The sequence below is a fragment of the Littorina saxatilis genome, linkage group LG17 (assembly GCF_037325665.1).
Source record: "Littorina saxatilis isolate snail1 linkage group LG17, US_GU_Lsax_2.0, whole genome shotgun sequence".
Taxonomy (NCBI): Eukaryota; Metazoa; Mollusca; class Gastropoda; order Littorinimorpha; family Littorinidae; genus Littorina; species Littorina saxatilis.
Genome location: NC_090261.1, coordinates 21,376,199 through 21,390,801, shown reverse-complemented (window position 1 = coordinate 21,390,801; position 14,603 = coordinate 21,376,199).

Below are 14,603 nucleotides of genomic sequence, written 5' to 3'. Positions count from 1 at the left end.
TTGAGTCCTGCCAGTTACTGAGAGATGGGTCACTTGTAGGAATGACGCTTTTTAAAAAAATTTTAGACAGGGCAAGTCTATTTCGCTACAGAACAGTAATGGTAAGCTCCGATGCCGTTTTAAAAAAAAGTGTGTGAAAATTTTGATCGCAGCAATACTTTTGCAGTGACAAAACTTTTGTTCACCAGCGATGTTTGTGCTCTCCCCTGTCACTGTGAACTGAAGAACTCCACCACATGGTCCATTCCTTAACGTGGTGTGGTGGTTTGCGTGTCTCGGTGACCCTAAGAGCTATGCCAGCGGGAGCGTAAACTCCTGGAAGGTCTTCCCAAGCTGGACAGGTCGAAAGGTAGAGGCCAGACTAATATGGACCAACCTTGTGCTCACAGGGCAGGTCCTTGGGCCATGAGCTAAGGGTGAGGTAACCCTGACAGAAACCTCGAGTGCTGAAGACGTATGTGTTGGGCCGCACGGCGCACTCCAACAAACCACAACACTACGCATCAACTGCCATTATGACACTTGGAGACAGAATTGACAGTAATGGTGCTCGCCCTGTGAGGATCCACCAGACAGGTGCAGCGCCGGGCTCCGCGCCTCGAAGGAGTCCACCCTCAGCTACTGGAGGTCCCTTCCTCTCGTCTTGTGGAGCCAGGGGACGAGAGCCCTCCCCCATGTGTTCTTGTGGAGAAGCAGAGCAGGACACGGCCCACATCCTACGAGACTGCAGGAACCACCAGGTGCTGAGAGAGGAAATCTGGCCATTGCCGGAGTCCCTGCACAACAAGCTGTACGGGCCAGTGGCTGCGCTGCAGAGGACCACTAATTATATCTCAAGATCTGGACTCCAAGTGTGATCGGCGATCGAAAAGAAGAAGAGAACTGTAGAACTTACGTTGTCTCATTCTCGCGTGTGTCTTAATTCCGAACGAGTTTCTGGACAATTTGTCAGATAAGTTTATTTTCTGAGTTATAAGTGTTCCTCTGTCCACTTAAAAGACCGCTGGGTGGAAGACCAGTAACTGTCTCCAGGGGCTCACATCCATGAGAGGTGGCATAGGACAAATGTCCTGGACAATGCAAAAATGATAGGACATTTGTCCTGAACAAAAAAAAATCAATAGGACATTTTTTTCTGGCACCAATTTTCGTGTTACTTTTTCGGAGAAAAAACCCGCGAAGGGAGCATTCAAAGTTGAGACTCTTGGAAGCTCTTCTCTATAAAAAGGACATAAAGTCTCCCCAAGTTTCGTTTGCTTGGAGAGACACATCGCTTCGCAAAACATCGATAAAATACCAAAACAAACTACTGTAAATTGGACAGTACTGACAATGTCTGGATCAAATGAAAGCATAATCGGACAATGACCACTTTGTGACAAAAACAATAGGACATATGTCCTCTTGCATGAAAAATGTATAGGACATTTGGAAAAAATATCCGTGTATGTCCGATGTCCGACGTGGATGTGAGCCCCTGTGTCTCGTATTGTTTTGTCACAGTTAAATGTTCCTATAACATACCTTGCTTGATTACAGTTAGTCAAGTTTTGACTAAATGTTTTAACATAGAGGGGGAATCGAGACGAGGGTCGTGGTGTGTGTGTGTCTGTGTGTGTGTGTGTGTGTGTGTGTGTGTGTGTGTGTGTGTGTGTGTGTGTGTGTATGTGTGTGTGCGTGTGTGTGTGTAGAGCGATTCAGAGTAAACTACTGGACCGATCTTTATGAAATTTGACATGAGAGTTCCTGGGTATGATATCCCCGGACGTTTTTTTCATTTTTTCGATAAATGTCTTTGATGACGTCATATCCGGCTTTTTGTAAAAGTTGAGGCGGCACTGTCACACCCTCATTTTTCAATCAAATTGATTGAAATTTTGGCCAGGCAATCTTCGACGAAGGCCGGACTTTGGTATTGCATTTCAGCTTGGTGGCTTAAAAATTAAATGACTTTGGTCATTAAAAATCTGAAAATTGTACAAAAAATAATAAATACTTTTTTTTATAAAACGATCCAAATTTACGTTCATCTTATTCTTCATCATTTTCTGATTCCAAAAACATATAAATATGTTATATTTGGATTAAAAACAAGCTCTGAAAATTTAAAAAATTTAAAATTATGATCAAAATTAAATTTTCGAAATCAATTTAAAAACACTTTCATCTTATTCCTTGTCGGTTCCTGATTCCAAAAACATAATAGATATGATATGTTTGGATTAAAAACACGCTCAGAAAGTTAAAACGAAGAGAGGTACAGTAAAGCGTGCTATGAAGCACAGCGCAACCGCTACCGCGCCAAACAGGCTCGTCACTTTCACTGCCTTTTGCACTAGCGGCGGACTACGTTCAATTTTTATTCTGTGAGTTCCACAGCTTGACTAAATGTAGTAATTTCGCCTTACGCGACTTGTTTTTAATGTAGAACTGACCATTTCCGCAACCGTATGGCATGGGAATGAGAGGAGTACGTCTTCTTAAGGTTCTGGTTGTATTGGTTGTTTTGTAGTGCCAGTTACAGATAGTTGTACAACTGCTCAACACCAAATCTGTAGGACATGAAAATGAGAGGAATACGTCAACTCCGGAGACACTGCACTGGCTGTGCAACTTCTATGTATCTCATGTATACATGAGGTGCGAAAGAGACGAGTGCGTCTTCTTCAGACAGTGTGTTGTTTATGGGAGAGTGCCAATCGGAGAACATTTTACAACTTCACGACGACCCTCCATAAACACGTTGTTGTGGAATTTCGGTTCTTCTGATTGTTGTTTGATTTGAGAAACAGAGCTGCAAAATTATTCCACCGACCGAACCTGTCTGTCGTCATTGCGTGTTTTTGTTGGAACGGGCACCCGTGTACATGTACTAGTGCTTCGGAGTGCTGCCCAACAATAACACGTTTAAACTACTGACCGACATTTCAGACTTTGGAAAATATGTTTATTGAGATGTACGCTGCATTCTCGTTCTTGAGAGATGTATAGAATGTTTATAGAAAAATATAATGATTACAGAAAACACCGCACCAAATGTAGATAAACAGTGAGAAAAGTCCAACGAAACGAGTATTCTCATCTTGCTTTTGTCGAGGAGGTGGGGGGGGGGGGGGGCTTGTCTGTTTCTCTGCCTGTTTGTCCGTCTGTAATTCCAAGTCTGCTTACAATACCTAAAGCACACGCCAAATAGTTTTATGTTTCTTATTTGTTCGACCCTCTTAGGATTATGGGGTTTTATGCACTGCCTTTCATAGTTAACTAAACTTTTGTATTTGAAATAGGTTGCAGTTGGTGTAGGCCTTAAGCTTATTTTAATCGTTTTTCCAGTATTTAATTTAATTCTCTATTTTTGTATGAACTCAAATGTTTAGTGTTCTTAGTATGTCTTGCTAGGCTAAGTTCTATTTAATCAGAGTATGTTTGCGTGTGCTTATACCTAGTGATATTGTAAAGCGCATAGTGTTTTTAGTTATGCGCTATAGAAATCTCCTTAATAAATAAATAAATAAATAATGTATCTATGTAATGTCTTACTATCTGCCTGCCTGCTTATCTGTTCGTTTGTTGGTCTGCCCGTCCGTCCATTTGTCCATTCATCTTCTCTCAGTCTGTTTGTGCGACAGTCTTCTCTGCCACTGTGGTATGCCTTGAAGTTAAAACAAACACCTTCAGTTCTCTTTCACGACTTGTATATCAAGATGGCCTAATAAATCAACACAGCTGCATTTAAATGAATGAAAATCAGTGACTTCCAATGCCCCCAAACCAAAACATGAATCCTTTGCGCACGAAACATATTAGTCAGCCACAACGGCGGCTTGTCTGCTAATGAGAAAACAATTCCAGTCACCCTGATCAGTTTCCATTGCATGTCAATTACTCTCGTGAATTGCGACCATCTGCACACTACTCTCGTGAATTGCGACCATCTGCACACTACTCTCGTGAATTGCGACCATCTGCACGCTACTCTCGTGAATTGCGACCATCTGCACACTACTCTCGTGAATTGCGACCATCTGCACACTACTCTCGCGAATTGCGACCATCTGCACACTACTCTCGTGAATTGCGACCATCTGCACACTACTCTCGTGAATTGCGACCATCTGCACGCTACTCTCGTGAATTGCGACCATCTGCAAACTACTCTCGTGAATTGCGACCATCTGCACGCTACTCTCGTGAATTGCGACCATCTGCACGCTACTCTCGCGAATTGCGACCATCTGCACACTACTCTCGTGAATTGCGACCATCTGCACACTACTCTCGTGAATTGCGACCATCTGCACGCCGGGCAGAAATCAATATGTGGGGCACAAGAGTCTAATATGGAAATGATTTAATACACACGCACTCTTGTGGGAAGGTTCACACGCGATTCAAGCAGCGGCTTTCCTGCTTGAAACTGCATGTTGTTGTTCTTGGTAGAATATCCCACTTATCGTACAATGGAACCCTCCGGTCAAGATCGCCAACAATCTTTGAAAATTATCTCTTTTGAGAGAGGGCGTCTTAGATTTGAGGCTATTTATATACAAACACAATGAATAAACAATCTGAGGAATGGGGGGGGGGGGGGCAGTGAAGATTAGTTTACGCAGTCTCGCACATTGCATGGACCTCGTGGTAAAGTGACATTCATGTAGAAGTATTCTATTATATATTCTTATAGCCGCGCTTTAAATTCTAAATGCCCCCCCCCTCCCCCTTACAAACTAACTGATTCTCCCCAGCTTCCTTACCTTGCTTACCTTACCTTACCTTACCTTACCTTACCTTACCTTACCGTATACCTTACCGTTAACCTTACCTTACCTTACCGTATACCTTACCTTACCTTACTTTACCTTACAATGAGGGTTGGAATGGAAGTAGCTGTGGTGGATCTTGCCCAACCGTCTTCCAACAACCTCACGTTGCCACAGGACACTTCGTTTGGCGACTTTCTACAGCTAGTTGAATACAACTAAGCTGACTCGTGTAACCACCAACTCATGTTGTGGGATCACGTGCAGAATGCAGTGGGCCTGTGAAGGAGACCCGCGGGGTCAAATATCCGCCAGTGTTGTGCTATTCCGGTTCTGTTTGATTACGTGTCTTGAATGATCATCTAAACGTCATTTGGGTATGAGCAGGAACACAATCGTGCACCAATGAATAACCCAGCCACGGTTTTGTGGTGAGAAATTGATGATCAGCGGTTTCACGCTGCGCTGGTTATAGGGATTTTGTCAGTCTCTGATTGTATTATCCTGTGTTGCTGCAGGGTATTTGTATTTTTCTTTGAAAATGTAGGATACACTGACACAGAGACTGGCGCAATATTTTTAACGGTGGAGAGGGGGGGGGGGCTTGGTGCTGCCTAGAAGTACCTAATATATCTGTCTCTGTCTGTCCGTCTCCCTTTCTGTTTCTGTTTCTGTCACTGTCTGTCTGTTTATCTGTCTCTCGCTCTCTCTCGCGCTCTCTCTCTCTCTTTCTCTCTCTCTCTCTCTCTCTCTCTCTCTCTCTCTCTCTCTCTCTCTCTCTCTCTCTTGTCATGTTGCTTTACTTGTTTATCATTTATTAGACATTTGTATTAGAAGTAAGGACCGGTTGTAAGAAAAGGCGTCGCCTTAAACCTTTATCCTTGAAAAATAAAGTTCCATCATCATCATCATCTCTTCCTAATATTGGCAACATTAGTGTGACCAATTCTGGACACACAAAATAAAAAAAATTCTGGCAACATTCCTGCTTTCACACCATTAGTACTGAATATGAACGTTATTTCTCGCTGACCTTCGTGATCATCACCATCATTTTACAACAACTGGTCACGCTGTCACGCATTCATTCAGTGATGGTAAGAGGAGACGGGGAAAATGAGACACGGCGCGCCAGGTCAGATTTTATCTGACAGAATACACACACGATTGCACGCGCCGCGTGCTCATGTACGCCCGCACGCATAGTGCAGGCACACGCCGCCGCACGCACGCACTGACACAGACACACACTCGTACGCACGCACGCACACAGACACACTAACACACACACTGCACACACACGCATACACACTCACACCGGCACACACACACACACCGGCACACACACGCACACACACACACACACACAAACAAACAACCCCCCCACCCCACACACACACACACTGACAATCATATGGTCAGACATATATACTCACACACACACACTGACAGACAAATATACAGACAGACAAACACAACAACAGATACGCACACGCACACACATACACACGCAAACGCGCATTCGCACGCGGAAAGCGAGAGAGAAAAAGTGGGAAACAGACAGACAGACAGACAGACAGACAGAATGTTGGGGAAGGAGAAAGAAAGCGGATAAAAGATCGAGAAACAGGGAGTGGAAGATTTGGCCGAGAAGGGGTAGGAAAAACAGGACTTGACCCCATTGAGGTGTGATTAATTCTGACGCCCATCATCTCTCTATTATCATATCCCGGACCAGGAGAAAGTCGTGCAATCGCTAACTGATGCATAAGCAAACAGGTGCTTTTTTTTTACATCCAGCCCTCGCCCGAGAGAGAGAGAGAGAGAGAGAGAGAGAGAGAGAGAGAGAGAGAAGACAAGACAAGACAAGACAAGACAAGACAAGTTCTTTATTAACGCGTGTAATGGCATAAGCAAACAGGTGCTTTTTTTACATCCAGCCCTCGCCCGAGAGAGAGAGACAGAGAGACAGAGAGAGAGAGAGACAGAGACAGACAGAGACAGAGAGAGAGAGAGAGAGAGAGTGAGAGAGAGATCCCCCCACACACATTTGCAAGTACAGACAAACACACACACACAACACACACACACAAACACACACACACACGCGCGCGCGCGCATATCTCTCCAGATTTTTACTGTCAGTGTGTTTGTGTGTCTGTGAGATAGTGTGTGCATGCATGCCTGCATGCATGTCAGGGCCGGACTACCGGGGGGGTTATGGGGGTTGCGCACCTCCCCCCCCCCCCGGCCTAAACATGTACCTCACTTATTTAAAACATTTTTTATTATTGTTTATTTTATGCCGTTTCATGCAAGGGGCGACCATTTTCCTATCTCAGAATATGACCTACCCATCAGCTTCAGACCCCCACAAGGGGCTCTGCCCCTTGATCCCGCCAGGGGGAACATCCCCCTGGACCACCGCTGGCAACCCCCCCCCCCCCCCCCCTCTTAGCCTAGTCCGGCCCTGCATGTGGTTACGTGTGAGCCTGCATGGGTATGTGTGTGCATGCGTGTGTGTGTGTGTGTGTGAGTGCCGGCGTGCATGCGTGCATGCATGCGTGCGCGCGTGTGTGTGTTTGTGTGTGTGTGCGCGCGTGCGTGCTGCCGGATCTGTGTGTGTGCGTGTGTTTATGCGTGCATGCGTGCGTGTTTGAATAATGTGTACGCCTGTGTGTGTGTGTGTGTGTGTGTGTGTGTGTGTGTGTGTGTATGTATGTGTGTGCTCCCGGTATCATTTTTGAGTGCGGAAGAATTTGAAAGATATTAATTTATAAGCAAACGAGGGCCTGAGTGAGATGAAATAAAGACCCAAAAAGCCCAGAATGCTGTCACGTAAACTGATATTTGCAGAAGATTAGGCGAACGGTTTCGAGGATTGGATGTCTCACCGAGATGTCTGTGTTTCTTTTCCATACAAAAACAACAACAACAAATTCGGGCGGCTGGCCAGAAAGTGAGGTAGTGCTTCGTTGAATATATACTTTACTGAAAGTCAAGCTTGAGTGAATCTTGCTTACGGTTTTTCTGTGTATTCACATGACTAACCTCAGCTCAATTAGTTTGGACAACACTTTGGACGAAATTATTGCTGCTGCAGAAACATTTAATTGGCAAGTCTGTGACAGTCATCGTCTCTCTGACGCCCCTCCCCCCTCCCCTGTATACCCACCTTACCGACTCATAATTCTTTTGTTATATTTTTTTGTTATTCTTTATCTGGTCTGTATTACATTTCTAATAAGGGTATGACCTTGACATCACGTGAAATAATATTTCCTATCTAGATGTACATTATTTATAACCACACTTAATATAAGCTTAGCTTGTTGTGTGGTCACAAATGTCTGTATCGCATATACATGCCACCCTGTATTTCTTTAATAAAATCTTGTTTAAACCAAAAGATAGACAGACACAGATAGACACACACACACACACACACACACACACACACACACACACACACACACACACACACACAGCGAAAGAAAGAGAGAGAGAGAGAGAGAGACTGACAGACAGACAGACAGACAAACAGACAAACAGGCAGACAGAGAGACAGGGAGAGAGACAGGGAGAGAGACAGACAGAGACAGACAGACAGACATAGAGGGAGAGAGAGATCTAGATCATTTCAATGTGTTTTACAGGAGGTGTGGATGAGGGAGGTCTGAGTATCTTCTTCTCTTCTTCTCGATCGCTCAGACAGGGACTCCGGAACTTCTGATGAAGTCTGCAGTACAGCGAAGACTCTGCAGGGTGCCGAAGATCTTCTCCTGAACTGGTGTGTCAGCAGACCATGTTTCTGCTCGTAGTTTCTGGTGGATTGGACAGTGTTGGAGGAGGTGTTCCACTGTCATGTCTGCGATGCCACAGTGGCATACAGGCGTGTCCCCAATGTGGAATTTTGAGAACATGTGATGCCTGAGTCTGCAGTGGTCGGTCTGAGTATAAAGAGAGGGCCCAGTAAGTAAATATCCAGTCGCGGGGGAGCGGCGGGTGGTCGCTGGTGACCACGAGTCAAAGGTCATTAACTACGAGCAGCAGGCAGGGTGCTGGTGACAGACTGACGTCACAGGCTGACCGTCCTGACGTGGACACTGATGTATGTCTCCTTGATGGTTTTGTCCTCGCTCCCAGTGGCAGTAGTGGTCAGTGATGCGCTTCTGGCGGAGGATTACTCCTGATTGCTGCCGTGTGTTTCTTTACTCGGCTGTGCGTGCAGGGGTGGGGGGGGGGGGGGGAGGGGGATAGGGGGGGAGGGAGGGGGAGGGGGGGTCCTGGCCTGAGGTGAATGAGCAAGTCACCACCCCAAGCAGCGGGAGCTTGCCCACAGACATCAAATAAAACTCTTTCTATGTCTGTGGGGCCAGCCGCGGAGCCGGATTGGTTGAACCGTGCAGTTTAAACCAATCCGACCCCGCAGCTGGCTCCCGTTGGGGTGGTAACTTTCTCACGTTTTGCGCCTCTGTGCAGGGTTCTAGACGTCCTTACCTGGGAAATACACTCTCTTTTTTTTTTCCTTTTTTTTTTTATCAAGGATCGATCCAAAATATCCAAGTAAAAGAACTAGATGTCAACAGCATCGGGGGGATTGGGCGTCCAGATGTCACTAAACTGTCATGTCTCTTGTATTTAGTGCAACAATCCTAACCGGAAACACATGTAGAATCATATGAACGAACACTTTCGTATGACTCGCAATAATTATACTGACACAATTCGAAATCGGAAATTAGAATATATAAAAGAATTAGACAAAAAAGTATCCAGTGGAGATAACTTTGGTACTAAAAATTGGTGGAAACTAGTTAAATCATTCTTATCAAAGAAAGGATCAAACCCCAATGAAATTCCTCCTTTGACGTCAAACGGAACAACCTACTATACTAACCTAGAAAAAGCAAACTTGTTCAACGACTTCTTTATCCAACAGTCCATTGTCGAAGACGATATGTCAGACATTCCTGAAGTACCAAGGCTTCCTTGCAGAATAAACACTCTCACACTTTCAGTCGAAGAAGTTATAAATACGATTAACAAACTAGACAAAACAAAAGCAGTCGGTCCAGACGAAATCCACAATAGAATTTTAATTGAGAGCTGCGAAGTGATTTGTGACAGCCTAACTGCACTGTTTAATCGGTCTTTACGTGAAGGACTTTTTCCGTCAGCCTGTTTGGAAAATAGCCCACGTTTCACCAGTTCATAAAAAGGGAAACAAAGATACATGTAGTAATTATCGTCCAATCTCCCTCCTAAGCTGTGTTGGCAAAACACTAGAGAAATGTATACAAATTCATGTCTTTGACTACTTAACACAAAACAATATCATTACAGAGTCGCAGTCCGGTTTCATCCCTGGAGACTCAACTGTTTACCAGCTTCTTACAATATACAATGACATATGCAAATCACTCGATAATAGAATAACTACCCAAGCAATCTTCTTTGATATATCCAAAGCATTCGATAGAGTTTGGCACCGGGGCTTATTGCATAAACTCGAAGCCGTTGGAATTAATGGGCCATTATTAAACTGGTTTACAGACTACCTAACAGATCGAAAGCAAGCAGTTGTATTAAAAGGCAGTAAATCAACTTATCTTCCAGTAGTAGCGGGAGTTCCTCAAGGATCAGTGCTTGGACCTTTGCTTTTCCTAATTTATGTAAACGACATTGTACGTGACATAGAATCTACGATTAAGCTTTTTGCTGACGACACTAGCATGTACTTGTCATTAGCCAATCACAACATCCGTGCCGAAATTTTAAACTCAGATCTTGAAAAAATTGTAAATTGGGCAGAAACATGGAAGGTAGCATTTAACCATGCAAAAACTGAATTGGTGAACTTTTGTACACAAAGAACCCCTGATATCGCAGATCTAAACTTTGGCAATACCATCCTTGAAAGTTCCCAAAATCACAAACACTTAGGAATAATAATACAAAACAACTGTAAATGGGATGAACATATAAAATCTCTTGTTGCAAAGTGCAGAACTCTCGTAGCTTGCTTGCGTACATACAAATATAGACTGAGTCGAAAATCATTGGAAATTATGTTTAAATCCTTCATTCTACCACACTTTGATTATTGCGACATAATATGGGACAATTGTAGCAAAACCCTAACAGATGAACTCGAAAAGTTAAACCTAGATGCAATACGAACAATCATCGGAGCTGTCCGCGGAACCAGTCACTTTAAGCTTTACGGAGAATCTGGACTCCAATCATTATCTGAAAGGCGTAACCGTCATAAACTAACAATGTTCCATAAAATTATTCACGACAAGACCCCCCCATACCTACAAGCAGCACTCCCACCTCTCGTAGCAGCCAACAACCCCTACCACAGACGCCGCCCCTTAGAACGAAGTATACCCCCACATCGAACAGAAACGTACAAAACATCCTTTTTTCCTTCGACAACAGTACTCTGGAACCAACTACCTGTACAAATACAGTTAACTGACTCCCTCGGGGAATTTAAACATTACTTAACAAAAGACGACACACAAATTCCCGTTTACTTCTACAGTGGCAGTCGACAAACACAAATAATCCACACAAAAATGAGACTTAATATTAGTGATCTAAAGAAAGACTTAGTTGAGCGACACCTTGCGGAAAACAGCGTATGCGACTGTGGTGATGGAACAGAAACTGCAACACACTTCTTACTAGAATGCCGTTTACACTTAGCTGCAAGAAACAACACAATCAACAAACTAACCAACAACCTCATACACACAGATATTCTACTTCATGGACACCCCTCCTTGCAAACAAAAATTAACAAAAAAATCTTTTTAACAGTGCAGGAATTTATTGGACAGTCCGGCCGTTTCGAACAGATAAACATGTAAAGTGAAAGCAAAATCGACACGTCTACTCGTCTCTCTCTCTCTCTCTCTCTCTCTCTCTCTCTCTCTCTCTCTCTCTCTCTCTCTCTCTCTCTCTCTCTCTCTCTCTCTCTCTCTCTCTCTCTCTCTCTTTCTCTCTCTCTCTCTCTCTCACTCTCCCCCTCTCTCCCTCCCTCTCTCCCTATCTCTTACTCGCAAACACCATAAATATTATATATGTATTCCCAAACGGATTTTTGTTTTGATGTACAATTTTCATTCAATTTTCTTTTCATGTTTGCAAGCTTTTCATTTAAACTGTACAATAGCCGCCATTTATATTATATGTAATTTTCTAGAAATAGTGAACACCACTATAAGCATTATGCTTGTTGTTGTTTACTCAATATGCGTTTTTTGTAAATAATGCACAAACGTTAAATAAAACAGTTTAAACCATATGAACGAAGCTATGTCCGAATGTGCTTTGTTTTCCTCCTCAGTAACTACAACATAATTATATCCGATACCAAGTCACTCGAGGGAACGGAGTTCAATCTGGCGTAATAATAATAACACATCGTTAACCCGAAAACAGTTATCAACACTGATTTGATCTTCTCTCTCACAGCGTTTTCTTTTATCTTCCTGGACAATCAGCTGGCAACAGATGGATAAAATTGCTCTGGTCAGATAAAACCATTCACGATTCAATGACATCCCCCACAGAAGCCGCTCTCTTTTTAATTTCATCGCAACTCCAGTGGACAACGTTATCCACAAATCTCGTTTTGTTCCTTGCCTCATGAATGTTTCACTCTGGGTCAATTTGCCGAAAGCCCTATTGATCTCGGGTTGCCGAGACGAGACCTCGGTGGTTGCGAGATCCAGTCACAATCAAACAAGGTTGGCCAACACTAGTCCGTGGCCCCCCAACCTCTCCCTGGTACGTGGTTGATTTTAAAACTCCTGTGTCAACTTCAGACCTCCCACCTTTCAAGACAATCGTTTTTCAGATGTTCTGTTCACGAACTCTCAAGTAACCTCTTATTAAAGGTACTGAACTTGTCAAATCCAGGTGCACGGAGCCCCTAGGGCTTTTAGTCATACCTCAGGCAGCTATCCGTAAGAAGAACTACCAAGTTTCATTGACTTGCACCCAAAGAGTCAAGAACTGCGATTTTTTTACGAATTAATGTCGTACTCGGACCCGGCTGGTCTTGACCTATTTTTGGATCTAAATTTAGATCAGGTAGATCACCACATCATGCACAAAAAGACACGTCACTAAGCAAACTATGTCAGACGTCATCATGAGTTTGTGTAAAACAAAATGGAGGCCGGAATCACTCAGTTGAATCGATCTCCGACCAAACACCACGTAATAACTAGGTTAATTTATGCACTCGCGTGAACAAGAAACTGTCGAGCTTCACAGATGTCGTCGTTGGATAGTTTTGGGTTTGTTTTACTACCATAGGAGGATTTTTGAACTGTAAATGCACTCAGCTGCAACAAAACCGCAAAACGAAGGCTGTGAGCTGCACTGTACTGTGCCTTTAAAGGTGGTCGTCTACATTTTTGCTTTTTTTCAATAATCTTATGGTTAGATTTCGCTAAAAAGTTATGTCAGATGATGAATGAACCATGGGGAAAAATGTTATAGACAAAAAAAATGTATGTAAAAAAAGATTTTATTTTTGGGTAGCGTGACTCACGCTTCCAATATTTTGTTTTCTGTTTGCTGAGAACATGTGCTTTGCCTAAAAATACTGACCAATCAAATTCATGTCACTGTGCTTATAGCCACGCCCAAACAAGTGCAGCAACAGTTTGACACTGGAGCGCTGTCCAAGCTTTTTTTTTAAACGCACGAAATGCACGGGATTTGAGAGGAGTTTTGCGCTTGGCATTTTCCAAATAAGGATATCCTACTATGAGTACTACGCTGGAATACTACAATGAATTTTCAAACGGCTACACTGGCTTCGTGTTTCCTGATCGAAAGGGGGTGTATTGTTGATAATTGTAGATAATAGACTCTGCATTTTAATGGTCAAATGGCAAAATGTAGACAAGGCCCTTTAAGACTCCATCCTTGACTTGATATTTGGAGCTCGTAAAATGGGAGTTCTACTGTTACAACAGACGGACGGACTTCAGGTTGTATAACTCGATCGCTGGAGACAATCATTTACGAGTGATTTCCCCTGATTCGATCAGTTTGTCCGTGACGGTCAACTGCCGCCATATTGGAGGGCGTCGGTAGGGCAACCGGTGTAACTGTTTGTCGTGCAATTAGGTGACTGGTAGATGTGAGAGTGATTGGAGTGTCTCTGGTGATTGGAGAGTCACTGTTGGTTCCTGCCACGTCCGTTCCCCAGTCGCTGGCCACCCGGGTGTGACCAGATATTCCAGATGGACATCGCATACAAACAAGTTTAATGACGATCTGACTGATCTTATACGCTACTTGTTTATGTTATTCAGTGCTGCCCTCGTTAGTGTTGTTGTTGTTGTTGTTGTTGTTGTTGTTTTAATTTTAGGGGTCGCTGTCTTTGATTCTTTTTGTGTTGTATTCGATGCTTTGTGTCCAACTTCTTCACATAAACGAATGCACGTGTTAAGATTCACAGTTACTCACTATCACATGCTTGTTTGATTTATCTTATTACGTCATTGGAGATGACCCCAGTGCTTAATTTCTTCATTGTAATATTTTTGAAATGTTCATAAATAAAGGGATCGAAACATCTCGTAAAGGGAACATGCCCTGTATTTTACGAACGCAGGTATACATGTAATTTTTATTCGACACCGCCCCCCTCCCCCCCACCCAGTCACTTTGCCATGCATTCACCCCCCAAAAAAAACCACACACACACACACTGTCACACACACACACACTGTCACACACACACACAGTCACACACACACACACACACACACACACACACACACACACACACACACACAAAACACGTGATAA